The sequence below is a fragment of the Mchenga conophoros genome, linkage group LG3 (assembly GCF_057382185.1).
Source record: "Mchenga conophoros isolate Kocher_MC1m ecotype Shallow Benthic linkage group LG3, M_conophoros_male_GT1.1, whole genome shotgun sequence".
NCBI classification, from domain to species: Eukaryota; Metazoa; Chordata; class Actinopteri; order Cichliformes; family Cichlidae; genus Mchenga; species Mchenga conophoros.
Window position 1 is genome coordinate 20214471 of NC_140528.1, and position 16816 is coordinate 20231286.

Below are 16816 nucleotides of genomic sequence, written 5' to 3' on the forward strand. Positions count from 1 at the left end.
TTTACACATCGACCAGCATCCGGCCAATCCGCCATCTTTCATCGTTTATACCGTTACAAAAAAATAAAAAAACATCATCAGCCCATAAAAACGAAAAATCATCATCGGTATGCCCGATGGCCAGTCCAGCTATGGTCGTGCCATCAGTTAACCCTTCACGTGGCAGCTGTGACACGCGTGCCCAGGGTTGCCGACCCCTGCTCTAAAGCATCTGATTTGGATTCCTGAGATCAAATATATTTTCCTTTGGCTTTGTTTTCTTCACATTTGTGGCTTTAATGTAGTGTTACATCCTGTTTGTTTGCTTCCATCTGTATACATGTCCAGATTCACTGTTATGTTTCTATTCTTACATTGCTGTGTGATCACTGTTCCCTCTGCTGACTGATGTGACCTTTTGTATCTCACACTGATACTTGTCATATTTGTATCTGCGCCTAAAAGATAAAAAGTTTTCCATGCTAAAACACAGCTCCACCTCCTGCAGTTCTCCCTCTGAACCACTAGATGTCTCTGTTATCTAAATGAAGACGTGCAGCACAGCAACCACAGCAGCGCTCAGATCACACGTGTCCTGTTATTATGTATAAAAGCATGAAACAGGTGAGACAGGTGGGATCAATATTAATGTTGTGGAAATATATGAAAAAGCAACAGAAGAGTGAAAACATTTCGTGTTTCTAGAAAGATCTTTCAGCTCACAGCTGCTCACAGACTGTATTTACAAGTGACAAACTGCAACTCTACAGTACATCTACAGTATATATCAAATATATTCTGTATTCAAATCTATTGAGTGATGTTTGAAAGTCTTTCCAGGTGAGTTTGATCCAGGAGGGTCTGAAGCCAGAGTCAGACAGAGACTGTGCAGAGACTGTAGAAGGACAGAGCAGCAGCAGAGCAGTCCAGATACACTGATGATCCTCTGTCAGATCCAGAGGGACACACAGGGATGATGCTGGACTCTACATTGTGTCTGACAGTGGAGCTGTTCTCAGAGCAGTTCACTCTGCAGCACTGACAGCCATCTGCACTTCTTCTCATTCCTCTGTCAGTCACTGCTGGATGAAGCTCTCCTCTCCACCTCCCAGTAACATGGCCCAGTCAGAGCGTCTCTACACACAAGCTGCTGCTGCTTCAACCTCTCTGGATCATCAGGACACAGCTCCTCCTCTCTCAGCACACACACCGTCCTGTTTACCATCACCAGCTCCACCTGCAGAGAGAAGAAGGAAGAGCAGAGGAGATAAACGAGTGTTTCCAGAGACTCTTCATCAGCTGTCAGTCAGTGATGCAGCACATCCAGTATAAAGAGCAGCAGGGACTTCAGTGCTGGGACTGTACTAGGACTCATTGTTGCTTCACTTTTTCTAATCTTTGGATTTTTATTGAAGTTGATGAAAATGTTTTTCCCTCCTAGTTTGAGTTTGGACTTTCATTCATTAGAAGAACCTTGGTGTGTCCACTCTGAGCTCTGTAGGAACCCCAACAACAAGCCCAACAATCCAGATGGACGGTTCCAGCTGTTAACTGGAGGAATTCCATCCAAACATCTGCTCTCACTAAATTCTTCCTCACCTACAGACTGTGTTCTTCACTGCTTTAAACTTGGAAATGAATGCAGTCATTGGTCTGCGTGCTGCTTTGTTCAGAGAGCTGATTGGCTGTTGACAGCGTTTGATCAGAGCGTGTCAGCCGTTACCATGGTGACCATAAAGGTCAGAAACAGGAAGTGTTTGTGTCCAATCCTGAAGCCTGTCACCATTCTCCTCTCACAGCTTCATTGAGAAGCTGCAGCTTTACAGGAAACACTGGATCTTTGCTTCATACTGACTGTGTTTAGTACAATACTGCTGACAGCACCACCCACTCACTCCATCACTCTACTTACACCAGAGTCTCCAGTCTGTAGTCTGGACTCTGCTGAAGATCATACAGCTGCTTCACATCTGGATCCTTCAGGTTGTTCCAGCTCAGGTCCAGCTCTCTCAGATGGGAGGGGTTGGACTTCAGTGCTGCTGCCAGATAATCACAGCTGATCTCTGACAAACCACAGCTCCTCAATCTGTATAAAGAATGAAAGATGTAAGTTTATTAGACAAAGTGTGAGCTTGAAATCATTCAGTGTTTCATCATCTGTTCAGAGCTGAAGAAGGTTTAGAATGTAGAAGTTTAGAAAATGGAAACTCCAAACAGCTGAAGCCAACAGGAAGCAGCTTCAAACAGGAAACTGTGCAGAGTTTCAGACTATATGTCCTGATGCAGCCAGTTGGATTTTGGAGATTTGAATCTCTGTTCTGTGACTAAGTCCTTGAATCATTTCTTCCAGTTGGTCCAACAAGACAGACTAAGTGTTGGACATGTGTTGTGGCTCCATTAGGGGAGCTTCTAAATGTGATGTGATGGCCCCTCTGGGTCTGTCAGGTCACAGGACTGAAGAGAGCTCAAACTGGGCACACAGTTGTTCCAGTCTGGACCAAAGACTCTATACTGGGACTGAGGGACTGCTTTGACTGCACCCACTGGGACTTTTTAAAGGCTCATGTTCTCACTTAGATCATCGATTTCTACTTACATTTCTTTCTGGGAAAAATGGGGATTACTTTGGAAACAGGAAGTATTTTCCCCAATAAGCAGCCCTGGATTAGTAAATCACTTCAACATGTTCTCAGGCAGAAGAAGCTGTCTTGTTATGAGGGAGAGAAGAAAAAGATTGAGGCACAGAAACTTGTTGAAAGAGAGATAAAGCAGCTAAAATCAGGTGTAAAAGTAAAGCAGAGGATGAGCTGAATAAAGGACACTCAAAGCTGGCTTGGAAAGGAATGAAGTCCATGGTGGGGATGCAGAACAAGGAGCAAAGATGAATGTGATGCTGAATCAGCAGAAGACTTGGACTCATTTGATTCCAGCTTTGATATCATTGATTTCAATGAAGAGCTTTGTGATTGTAGCAAAGGGCTGGTAGCTCTGAGAGTCCCACTGATGAGGTGTTTGTGTGGAAATCTCTTAGTGGGAGCAAAGAGAGAAAAAGCCCTGGTCCTGATGCTGTGGGAGGGAAATGATTGAAGTGTGCTGTGAGGAACTGACTGGGAGATCTTCACACATTTTCCAGTTCTCCTTGGAACAACAGGAAGTTCCCAGCATATGGAAACAAAGGTTAAGTGTCCTATGGCACTCAGTGATGATGGTGCTGTGGCCCCACCACCTCCACCTCTTTGTAAAGGAACTAACTGTAATCTGAAGCTTCAAATGGAACTAAGACTTCCTCCACTAGGTGGCAGTGTCTGATGAGAAAGTGTTAGTGGAGCTGGCCTGGAGTCAGAAACAGGAAGATGCAGGATTTGGGCTGAAATGGGGAAAAGTGGTTCGCACTAGTGCCTTAAAGCAAGAAGGTTGTAGGTTGAAGCTTGTTGGCCTTTCTGTGGAGGTTGGATGTTCTCCCACAGTCCAATGAAATGCTGCTTAGGTTCATTGGTGCTTCTAAATTGGCTGTAGGTGTGGATGTGAGAGAGTGCTTCTCTGTCTCTCTCTGTTGGCCCTGTGATGGACTGCTCACCTGTGCAGGTGGACCACGCCTCTTGCCCTATGACAGCTAGGGCACAGGCTGCAGCCCTGTGAGCCTAAGCTGAATAAACAGTTAGCAAAAATGATCCATAGATGGCCTGAAATCCCCCAGTTAGCAGTTTGGTAGATAGCTATGACATGCTAATCCCATCCAGCAGCTGTATTCTACCTGTAAGCTGATCCCTGCTGAGCCAAAGCACTTTTTCATATACAAATTACAACCTTTAATAGAAACCTATTGGTCAGCATCTTATTAGCCTGCTGTTAGCTTCATTCCACAGAAAACTGAGAGAAACTAACAGAGTTGATAAAGAATAAAGAGAAATGTGCTGATTTAAAGCCTTTGAAGTGCTTCAGATGATCTCTGTCCACTTCTGTCCACTCATTCATTCATGTAAGCTTTCTAATGCAGCTTTGATCTTCACAGTCTGCTTCATGAAACTCATTCTAACCCTGAATGTCAGAGTGTTCCTCCTTCTCTTTCCCATCATTCATGCTGGCAGTGGAGGAGATTTGGATGTTGGACTGTGTTTTGGATGATGTGTGTATGTTTGTGTTGGACTGCTGTCTGTAAAGCAAACGCACATTTTGCTTTGGATTTCAGTGTCAGACAGACTTTAAGGTGGAATGAAGAGTTGGAGAGTTTCACAGTGAATTATCCAGTGGAGGATTTTTCTTCTTCTTTGAAGGTTTGAAATGTGAACATTGTTCTGCTGCAGTCAATGGACTAAACCAGAGAAGAAGAAAACAGACTTTACCATGAAGATCCTCAGTGTGGATCAGTATAATATCAGCCTGATGTCTGCAGTTTAGTGTCAGCACAACTTTCACATCATATTCATCTCAGCACAACTAAAACATGCTGACTGACCTCAGAGTTTCAAGTCCACATCCTGGACTCTCCAGGAAACCACACAGATGCTTCACTCCTGAATCCTGCAGCTTGTTGTTCCTGCTCAGGTCCAGCTCTCTCAGATGGGAGGGGTTGGACTTCAGTGCTGCTGCCAGATAATCACAGCTGATCTCTGACAAACCACAGTCCATCAATCTGTATAAAGAATGAAAGATGTAAGTTTATTAGACAAAGTGTGAGCTTGAAATCATTCAGTGTTTCATCATCTGTTCAGAGCTGAAGAAGGTTCAGAATGTAGAAGTTTAGAAAATGGAAACTCCAAACAGCTGACAGAGTTCATACGCCTTTGTCAGGGTCAAATTCAAGCAAGACCATGTGAAAATTAAAACACATCATCCTAGGTGAACTTAAACACCTTTGTTCCCCTTTTGTTAAGACATAGAAAAGTACACCACACAAAAATACTGCAAAAGGAAACGGTCGCCTTATATACATAGTGTATAAACTCAAAATGCACATTTCACTTCAAATTAAGATTAAGGCTTTGAACAGATCACATAGTTCAGTTCAACATATAAGACTTTAAGAATGCACAAGCATCTACTTAAAATCTATTTAATTTATCATCCATGATATTATTTTGTACAATTCCAATGTATTTTGTTCATCTCCCTTAAATAAACAGGCAGTCTTAAAGTATGAAATATTCATATACAAACACATATAAATGTGTGTACTGTCTCAGTGGCTGATAGTACCCCACAGGCCTCAGTGTGAGCTTGAAGACATTTATAATGTTTAAGTAGTTTAATGTGCAGGTGCTGACGATAAACACATTTTGAATGAAAGCCGGGGAACTTTGGTAGCACAGAAACAAGTGGCTATTCTTTGTGACTATATGGATCACTCACAATACCATTATTTCACACAAAGGCACCAAATTAATACTCAAAAAAGCTGCAGCAATACACACAAATATAAACAGTACTTGGTGACAACTTTGCTTTTAGCCTTTAACCCTTCTTGACTACTTTTGATGTGGCCTCTATATTTTACCTTTAAAAACAGTTTATCTTGCCAATCTGTTATTTTCTCATTTTGACCAACTGTATCAGCACAATTTATCTAAATTCAGACAAAATTTAAAATACAAGTAGAAAGTGATATTTTGACTGTAAAAACCACACACATGTTTAACGAATCATCTTCATAACTTGAAATGCAAATAGAGATTGTACATTTTTAAAAATACGCACACGTTTTGCAAACAACAAAGTTATATGGTACTATTTACCAAAAAATGCAGCCAAGGCTCAGACGTTTTTCATATAATCATTTCAAACTATTTACAGAACAATCAGGTGTCAAACAATAGTTTGTGTCACTCTAACACATATGAGAACAGCACAGGGATAAACCTGCAGGTCTGACAGCAGGTGTGTCACTCAGCGTTTACACTGCAATCTGCCTTTGTTGGCTTTAAGGCAGCAACTGTGACGATCACTAGTAGAACTGACACACAAAACAAAACAACAGCTACACACTAAATACACAAGACAACAAACTAACTTGAGACCAAACACGGTAAACGTCACAAATCTCTCACGTATCAAAACTCTCTCTCTCTTTCGCTCACTCGCTCTCTCTTGCCGGTCACTCCTAAAACTTCCCCCTTTTGCTAAACAACCAAATGTCATGTTTCCATATCATTTTTGATTGGTCGACATGGTACATTTTCCCACCTATAGGGCTTTGGAGCGTGATGTCACGGGAGATGGGCCACGCCCCCTTCCGCCATGACAGTAGGCCAGCCAAAGGATACCATTTCAGCTATGGATCGTACGTGTTGTGTTGTCGGTTGCAACGTTAGATCACACGATCGTGAAGGCAAGAAGCTGGATAACGGGCTCTCTTTTCATCGTTTTCCATCCTGGAGGCAACGTGAGGGATCCCATGTATCCGATATTACTAAACAAAGACGTCAGGCTTGGATTGCAGCGGTGAGACGAGCGGATATCGAGTTCTCTGCAATCCCCAGCTTTTTGTTGGTTTGCTCACGGCATTTTCTTTCCGGTGAGTTCTAAATTAATTCATATCACTCTTGAAAGGCTTTTAGTGTTATTTTCAATGTGCTGAGGTCATAGATAATGAGATAAAACATGCTAATGTGTGATGCTGCAGAACCACATCATGTCGACTGAGTAGCTTATGATTTGGCATTATTGCAGGCAAACCAGCATATGAAATGGATGTAACAAATCCAGACTGGGAACCAACACTGCACATGGGGCATGACGACATACCTGTATCAGACTCGGACCGGCACTCAAGGCGTACGCAACGGAAGCGAAAAAGAGCACCCATCGGCGGTAAACAACCCCCCCCCCTCTAAAAACATACTAAATTGCTATCACTGTACACTAATCCGCACATAACTTCCAGATGAATCACACACCTGTCATTGGAATATTGGTGTACATTTACCTTATGTCTAATTTTATCTTACAGGCTTTCGTTATGCAGCTGCAGAGTCTGAAGGTGTGCCCCGTGCAGAAGTGATTGATGAAGATCTGACAGAAGACCAACAGCAAAATCACAATGTCATGGAGGCAGTGGACAGCAGTTGTGTTGGACAAGTGGAGGTTGAGGTAGCAGCTGCAAATGTGGATATACTGAAGAAATGTAAACCTTTTAAAATGATGACAGATTACAAACTCTCAGCTGTGTCTGTAATCAAACCTCTGTAACTTTGCTTCACTTCAGCAGCATCAGCTCATGTTCACATGTTGATTCATGGTTTGCTTCAGTTTTTGATGGACTGCAGAATATTTTGAAGGTTATCTGCTATAAAAAGCCAGAACAGGAAAATCTGCTTCATGTGTTTCTGTTTGATCCTCAGTGACTTTGACACAAAGGCCTCTGCTGTGATGATCACACCTCTGATCAAGTCTCACAGTGTCAGCTTTGTTTTTATACATATGGATATGTGCTGATAAATGATCAGAATTATAATATTTCCCACTGCCTGCTGTGTGCCGTGACCTTTGACCTGCTAAAGACAGTCAGCTGTGGATTATTCATTGTTGTGTCTGATACTTAGAACTGTGAGGAAGAACACTACACAGTTAATCAGGGTCCCCTCTCTCTGAATCAGGAAAGGTGGGCAGGCCGCGTGTGGGCCGCGGGCCATACGTTGAGTCTCACTGTTTGAAATGTGAACATTGTTCTGCTGCAGTCAATGGACTAAACCAGAGAAGAAGAAAACAGACTTTACCATGAAGATCCTCAGTGTGGATCAGTATAATATCAGCCTGATGTCTGCAGTTTAGTGTCAGCACAACTTTCACATCATATTCATCTCAGCACAACTAAAACATGCTGACTGACCTCAGAGTTTCAAGTCCACATCCTGGACTCTCCAGGAAACCACACAGATGCTTCACTCCTGAATCCTGCAGGTTGATGTTCCAGCTCAGCTCCAGCTCTCTCAGATGGGAGGGGTTGGACTTCAGTGCTGCTGCCAGATAATCACAGCTGATCTCTGACAAACCACAGACGCTCAATCTGTATAAAGAATGAAAGATGTAAGTTTATTAGACAAAGTGTGAGCTTGAAATCATTCAGTGTTTCATCATCTGTTCAGAGCTGAAGAAGGTTCAGAATGTAGAAGTTTAGAAAATGGAAACTCCAAACAGCTGACAGAGTTCATACGCCTTTGTCAGGGTCAAATTCAAGCAAGACCATGTGAAAATTAAAACACATCATCCTAGGTGAACTTAAACACCTTTGTTCCCCTTTTGTTAAGACATAGAAAAGTACACCACACAAAAATACTGCAAAAGGAAACGGTCGCCTTATATACATAGTGTATAAACTCAAAATGCACATTTCACTTCAAATTAGAGATGGCACGATACCACTTTTTTATGTCCGATACCGATACCGATATCATAAATTTGGATATCTGCCGATACCGATATGAATCCGATATAGTGTTTTTTAATCAACAAAACTGTTTTTTAAAATATCTTGCTGCATTTTGCAAGTCTGCAAGTTCATACTCAAGTTTAAAACAACAACTACACTAAAGCTATTCTGTTATACCTGTATACAAAAAAAATATTTCATAGTTCAGCAATACTGATCAATCTAATAAACTTAGACCTACACCATCCTCCCTATTCTGGTATTTTAAAGAGTACTTAGCGTAAATATTAAGCAACCTAACTAATAGGGTTCCAACTCCCAGCAACAACAAAAATAAATAAATAAAAAATAGGGAACCACCCCTCACGCTCCACCTCATGATGCTTAATCAACGTAATCAACCTTAATTTGATGCAGTGTGAAAAAAAATGCACAGAAATCAATTATTTTTCAAGAAATATTAAATAGATTCAACATCTTTCTTCAACAAAATTGCAGACTGCACAGATGGTACCTTCCCAAAGGAAAATGTACTATAGCTTACTAGGGTATATATATTAGACTTAATAGTCACTATATACAGTAATTGACTTCTATTCATTTTACATCAAATTAAAACTTTGGGTGTCAGATAATTATTTATTAAAAGCTAGACATTTTAAATGAGAATAAGAAAGAAAAGTATGTCTTTGTGCCCCCTTTTCCCAGTTAATGCCCTATCGGCCCCCCTGGCTAAACTTTGCTAGATCCGCCCCTGCACAGTTACCAGCCATCAGCTACGTAGAAAAAGATCCTTGAGTAGAAAGTAAGATTAAATAAATTGTAACAACAGCTGATCAAGCTTAAACGTGCTGCTGTTGTTCAGCCGCTGGTTTGCTCTTTCTGGTGCAAAGTGGACCAAAAACAAACAAGAGAGACTCACGACAGAAAAGCCGATCAGCTGATCATTAGCAGTTTCACGATTGAAGTAGCAGCCGGAGAGCGAGAAGCAGTCGCTCGTTAAGCTTAACGTGGGAATGCTTTACAAACATTCAGAGATGGACTTACACACTTGCTTTACTTCTCTCGGGGATAACTTTGTCGGAGATGAAATGCCGGGTTGCTAGCGAAGCTCCAAATGCTATCCAGACCACCAACAGGTCCCGCATGCCACAGCCGCTCTATCACGTGATGCATACTGCTCCGACGTTCTGAGGTGAGTTATGGTGTGTTGCAAGTTTTGTGAGGTGCTTTCGTGATATTTAATGGATCGGATTACATTTTTTATTTTTCTCCGATATCCGATCCAGTAATTTACGTCAGTATCGGACCGATACCGATACGTAATATCGGATCGGTCCATCTCTACTTCAAATTAAGATTAAGGCTTTGAACAGATCACATAGTTCAGTTCAACATATAAGACTTTAAGAATGCACAAGCATCTACTTAAAATCTATTTAATTTATCATCCATGATATTATTTTGTACAATTCCAATGTATTTTGTTCATCTCCCTTAAATAAACAGGCAGTCTTAAAGTATGAAATATTCATATACAAACACATATAAATGTGTGTACTGTCTCAGTGGCTGATAGTACCCCACAGGCCTCAGTGTGAGCTTGAAGACATTTATAATGTTTAAGTAGTTTAATGTGCAGGTGCTGACGATAAACACATTTTGAATGAAAGCCGGGGAACTTTGGTAGCACAGAAACAAGTGGCTATTCTTTGTGACTATATGGATCACTCACAATACCATCATTTCACACAAAGGCACCAAATTAATACTCAAAAAAGCTGCAGCAATACACACAAATATAAACAGTACTTGGTGACAACTTTGCTTTTAGCCTTTAACCCTTCTTGACTACTTTTGATGTGGCCTCTATATTTTACCTTTAAAAACAGTTTATCTTGCCAATCTGTTATTTTCTCATTTTGACCAACTGTATCAGCACAATTTATCTAAATTCAGACAAAATTTAAAATACACGTAGAAAGTGATATTTTGACTGTAAAAACCACACACATGTTTAACGAATCATCTTCATAACTTGAAATGCAAATAGAGATTGTACATTTTTAAAAATACGCACACGTTTTGCAAACAACAAAGTTATATGGTACTATTTACCAAAAAATGCAGCCAAGGCTCAGACGTTTTTCATATAATCATTTCAAACTATTTACAGAACAATCAGGTGTCAAACAATAGTTTGTGTCACTCTAACACATATGAGAACAGCACAGGGATAAACCTGCAGGTCTGACAGCAGGTGTGTCACTCAGCGTTTACACTGCAATCTGCCTTTGTTGGCTTTAAGGCAGCAACTGTGACGATCACTAGTAGAACTGACACACAAAACAAAACAACAGCTACACACTAAATACACAAGACAACAAACTAACTTGAGACCAAACACGGTAAACGTCACAAATCTCTCACGTATCAAAACTCTCTCTCTCTTTCGCTCACTCGCTCTCTCTTGCCGGTCACTCCTAAAACTTCCCCCTTTTGCTAAACAACCAAATGTCATGTTTCCATATCATTTTTGATTGGTCGACATGGTACATTTTCCCACCTATAGGGCTTTGGAGCGTGATGTCACGGGAGATGGGCCATGCCCCCTTCCGCCATGACAGTAGGCCAGCCAAAGGATACCATTTCAGCTATGGATCGTACGTGTTGTGTTGTCGGTTGCAACGTTAGATCACACGATCGTGAAGGCAAGAAGCTGGATAACGGGCTCTCTTTTCATCGTTTTCCATCCTGGAGGCAACGTGAGGGATCCCATGTATCCGATATTACTAAACAAAGACGTCAGGCTTGGATTGCAGCGGTGAGACGAGCGGATATCGAGTTCTCTGCAATCACCAGATTTTTGTTGGTTTGCTCACAGCATTTTGTTTCCGGTGAGTTCTAAATTAATTCATATCACTCTTGAAAGGCTTTTAGTGTTATTTTCAACGTGCTGAGGTCATAGATAATGAGATAAAACATGCTAATGTGTGATGCTGCAGAACCACATCATGTCGACTGAGTAGCTTATGATTTGGCATTATTGCAGGCAAACCAGCATATGAAATGGATGTAACAAATCCAGACTGGGCACCAACACTGCACATGGGGCATGACGACATACCTGTATCAGACTCGGACCGGCACTCAAGGCGTACGCAACGGAAGCGAAAAAGAGCACCCATCGGAGGTAAACAAACCCCCCCCCCCTCTAAAAACATACTAAATTGCTATCACTGTACACTAATCCGCACATAACTTCCAGATGAATCACACACCTGTCATTGGAATATTGGTGTACATTTACCTTATGTCTAATTTTATCTTACAGGCTTTCGTTATGCAGCTGCAGAGTCTGAAGGTGTGCCCCGTGCAGAAGTGATTGATGAAGATCTGACAGAAGACCAACAGCAAAATCACAATGTCATGGAGGCAGTGGACAGCAGTTGTGTTGGACAAGTGGAGGTTGAGGTAGCAGCTGCAAATGTGGATATACTGAAGAAATGTAAACCTTTTAAAATGATGACAGATTACAAACTCTCAGCTGTGTCTGTAATCAAACCTCTGTAACTTTGCTTCCCTTCAGCAGCATCAGCTCATGTTCACATGTTGATTCATGGTTTGCTTCAGTTTTTGATGGACTGCAGAATATTTTGAAGGTTATCTGCTATAAAAAGCCAGAACAGGAAAATCTGCTTCATGTGTTTCTGTTTGATCCTCAGTGACTTTGACACAAAGGCCTCTGCTGTGATGATCACACCTCTGATCAAGTCTCACAGTGTCAGCTTTGTTTTTATACATATGGATATGTGCTGATAAATGATCAGAGTTATAATATTTCCCACTGCCTGCTGTGTGCCGTGACCTTTGACCTGCTAAAGACAGTCAGCTGTGGATTATTCATTGTTGTGTCTGATACTTAGAACTGTGAGGAAGAACACTACACAGTTAATCAGGGTCCCCTCTCTCTGAATCAGGAAAGGTGGGCAGGCCGCGTGTGGGCCGCGGGCCATACGTTGAGTCTCACTGTTTGAAATGTGAACATTGTTCTGCTGCAGTCAATGGACTAAACCAGAGAAGAAGAAAACAGACTTTACCATGAAGATCCTCAGTGTGGATCAGTATAATATCAGCCTGATGTCTGCAGTTTAGTGTCAGCACAACTTTCACATCATATTCATCTCAGCACAACTAAAACATGCTGACTGACCTCAGAGTTTCAAGTCCACATCCTGGACTCTCCAGGAAACCACACAGATGCTTCACTCCTGAATCCTGCAGGTTGTTGTTGGAGCTCAGGTCCAGCTGTCTCAGATGGGAGGGGTTGGACTTCAGTGCTGCTGCCAGATAATCACAGCTGATCTCTGACAAACCACAGCCCCACAATCTGTATAAAGAATGAAAGATGTAAGTTTATTAGACAAAGTGTGAGCTTGAAATCATTCAGTGTTTCATCATCTGTTCAGAGCTGAAGAAGGTTTAGAATGTAGAAGTTTAGAAAATGGAAACTCCAAACAGCTGAAGCCAACAGGAAGCAGCTTCAAACAGGAAACTGTGCAGAGTTTCAGACTATATGTCCTGATGCAGCCAGTTGGATTTTGGAGATTTGAATCTCTGTTCTGTGACTAAGTCCTTGAATCATTTCTTCCAGTTGGTCCAACAAGACAGACTAAGTGTTGGACATGTGTTGTGGCTCCATTAGGGGAGCTTCTAAATGTGATGTGATGGCCCCTCTGGGTCTGTCAGGTCACAGGACTGAAGAGAGCTCAAACTGGGCACACAGTTGTTCCAGTCTGGACCAAAGACTCTATACTGGGACTGAGGGACTGCTTTGACTACACCCACTGGAACTTTTTGAAAGCTCATGTTCTCACTTAGATCATCGATTTCTACTTACATTTCTTTCTGGGGAAAATGGGGATTACTTTGAAAACAGGAAGTATTTTCCCAATAAGCAGCCCTGGATTAATAAATCACTCCAACATGTTCTCAGGCAGAAGAAGCTGTCTTGTTATGAGGGAGAGAAGAAAAAGATTGAGGCACAGAAACTTGTTGAAAGAGAGATAAAGCAGCTAAAATCAGGTGTAAAAGTAAAGCAGAGGATGAGCTGAATAAAGGACACTCAAGGCTGGCTTGGAAAGGAATGAAGTCCGTGGTGGGGATGCAGAACAAGGAGCAAAGATGAATGTGATGCTGAATCAGCAGAAGACTTGGACTCATTTGATTCCAGCTTTGATATCATTGATTTCAATGAAGAGCTTTGTGATTGTAGCAAAGGGCTGGTAGCTCTGAGAGTCCCACTGATGAGGTGTTTGTGTGGAAATCTCTTAGTGGGAGCAAAGAGAGAAAAAGCCCTGGTCCTGATGCTGTGGGAGGGAAATGATTGAAGTGTGCTGTGAGGAACTGACTGGGAGATTTTCACACATTTTCCAGTCCTCCTTGGAACAACAGGAAGTTCCCAGCATATGGAAACAAAGGTTAAGTGTCCTATGGCACTCAGTGATGATGGTGCTGTGGCCCCACCACCTCCACCTCTTTGTAAAGGAACTAACTGTAATCTGAAGCTTCAAATGGGACTAAGACTTCCTCCACTAGGTGGCAGTGTCTGATGAGAAAGTGTTAGTGGAGCTGGCCTGGAGTCAGAAACAGGAAGATGCAGGATTTGGGCTGAAATGGGGAAAAGTGGTTCGCACTAGTGCCTTAAAGCAAGAAGGTTGTAGGTTGAAGCTTGTTGGCCTTTCTGTGGAGGTTGGATGTTCTCCCACAGTCCAATGAAATGCTGCTTAGGTTCATTGGTGCTTCTAAATTGGCTGTAGGTGTGGATGTGAGAGAGTGCTTCTCTGTCTCTCTCTGTTGGCCCTGTGATGGACTGCTCACCTGTGCAGGTGGACCACGCCTCTTGCCCTATGACAGCTAGGGCACAGGCTGCAGCCCTGTGAGCCTAAGCTGAATAAACAGTTAGCAAAAATGATCCATAGATGGCCTGAAATCCCCCAGTTAGCAGTTTGGTAGATAGCTATGACATGCTAATCCCATCCAGCAGCTGTATTCTACCTGTAAGCTGATCCCTGCTGAGCCAAAGCACTTTTTCATATACAAATTACAACCTTTAATAGAAACCTATTGGTCAGCATCTTATTAGCCTGCTGTTAGCTTCATTCCACAGAAAACTGAGAGAAACTAACAGAGTTGATAAAGAATAAAGAGAAATGTGCTGATTTAAAGCCTTTGAAGTGCTTCAGATGATCTCTGTCCACTTCTGTCCACTCATTCATTCATGTAAGCTTTCTAATGCAGCTTTGATCTTCACAGTCTGCTTCATGAAACTCATTCTAACCCTGAATGTCAGAGTGTTCCTCCTTCTCTTTCCCATCATTCATGCTGGCAGTGGAGGAGATTTGGATGTTGGACTGTGTTTTGGATGATGTGTGTATGTTTGTGTTGGACTGCTGTCTGTAAAGCAAACGCACATTTTGCTTTGGATTTCAGTGTCAGACAGACTTTAAGGTGCAATGAAGAGTTGGAGAGTTTCACAGTGAATTATCCAGTGGAGGATTTTTCTTCTTCTTTGAAGGTTTGAAATGTGAACATTGTTCTGCTGCAGTCAATGGACTAAACCAGAGAAGAAGAAAACAGACTTTACCATGAAGATCCTCAGTGTGGATCAGTATAATATCAGCCTGATGTCTGCAGTTTAGTGTCAGCACAACTTTCACATCATATTCATCTCAGCACAACTAAAACATGCTGACTGACCTCAGAGTTTCAAGTCCACATCCTGGACTCTCCAGGAAACCACACAGATGCTTCACTCCTGAATCCTGCAGCTCGTAGTTGCAGCTCAGGTCCAGCTCTCTCAGATGGGAGGGGTTGGACTTCAGTGCTGCTGCCAGATAATCACAGCTGATCTCTGACAAACCACAGTTGATCAATCTGTATAAAGAATGAAAGATGTAAGTTTATTAGACAAAGTGTGAGCTTGAAATCATTCAGTGTTTCATCATCTGTTCAGAGCTGAAGAAGGTTCAGAATGTAGAAGTTTAGAAAATGGAAACTCCAAACAGCTGAAGCCAACAGGAAGCAGCTTCAAACAAACACAACAAGAGAAAAAACTCTGAATGTTTCACATTAAAGTCGTACATTTCTCATAAAAACAGGACAAAGACTTGAAAAAGTCGTGTTTTTCCTTCCAGGAACCACAAGGCTTCACTTTTAAAGGTGAAGTGTGAAAGAAATGGACATATTTGAAGTCCAACACCTTTTTCCAGTCACATTATTAAAGCAGACAAACTACAAGCTCATTTTCATTCCAACAAGTCATCTTCTGACCTGGACTAACAACACTGGTCTCTATGTGCAGCTGGCTGTGAGACCAGTGCTCAGGGAGCGTCTACAAAGTGCAACACTGAAAGAACATCACACACTAGCTGTGTCCCAAAACGTCGGCTGCATCCTTCGGAGGACCCGGTATTCGCGGTCTACGTGGGCCGGGTCCTTCAAAGACCGAAAAGGCTGGAAGTGCGAGGCTGTGAAATGGGACGGTCTAGCCTTCAGATTTGCGTCACCGCTGTCTTTGTGGAGTTTAATAAACTCGGCCGTCTGCTCCTTGCTATCTAAAATATAACAGGACACTGGCGTAAATTCTCGACCGTCTCACACTTCTGTTTAATCAGTTTCCTGTTTAACGTTTATTCAGCTGTGTGAAAATCCCGGAGGAACTTTGATCTCAGCCAAACCGATTTACTCCGGAACAAATAAAACACAGAAAAAAGGCAAACAATTACATTTTTAAGTTATCCGAGTGACTTATATATCGTGTTTCACCTGAGTAGCGAAAGAGCGGGGTCTGAAAACGATGAAGCCGGGCGTCCGCTGCTCTCGCCGGCTGGAGTGACCATTGAACCCCCCGGCTTGCTAGCGAGCGGGTGGGTAACAGACGTCTCCGAAAACGTCGGCACACTTTTGCAAATATGCGATGTCTTGATAAACCAAGCAGATATTTGAAGTTTACACAGCTACTTTCTCGCCTGAAAATATGTTAAAAGTTTATTTTGTGACCCAGAAAGATTAATAAGAGTAATTTGAAAACTTAGTAGCTGCCGCCATTGTTGGCAGCTGAAATTTGGCTGGGATATGAATTCTGGGATATGGTGGGCCACGAAGGACACACCCGACGAATCCTTCAAATTCGGGGAAATGAAGGACGCATTTGTCGGGCACATTTGAAGGAGTCGACAAATACGGACAGCCTTCATCGCCTGGCTGTGACGTAATCGGCCTTCAAATGCAGCCTCTGGAGGATGCAGCCGACGTTTTGGGACACAGCTACTAATTTGCTTCCATCATCCAACCTGAAGAGGAAACAGAGACGCCTCCCCTTCAAAGTAAAAGCTGCTCCTTTTGGACACAGTATCAAAGAAAGTCTACAGTATAACATAGAAAAGACAGAACAAAGTTTTGGTTGTTTTT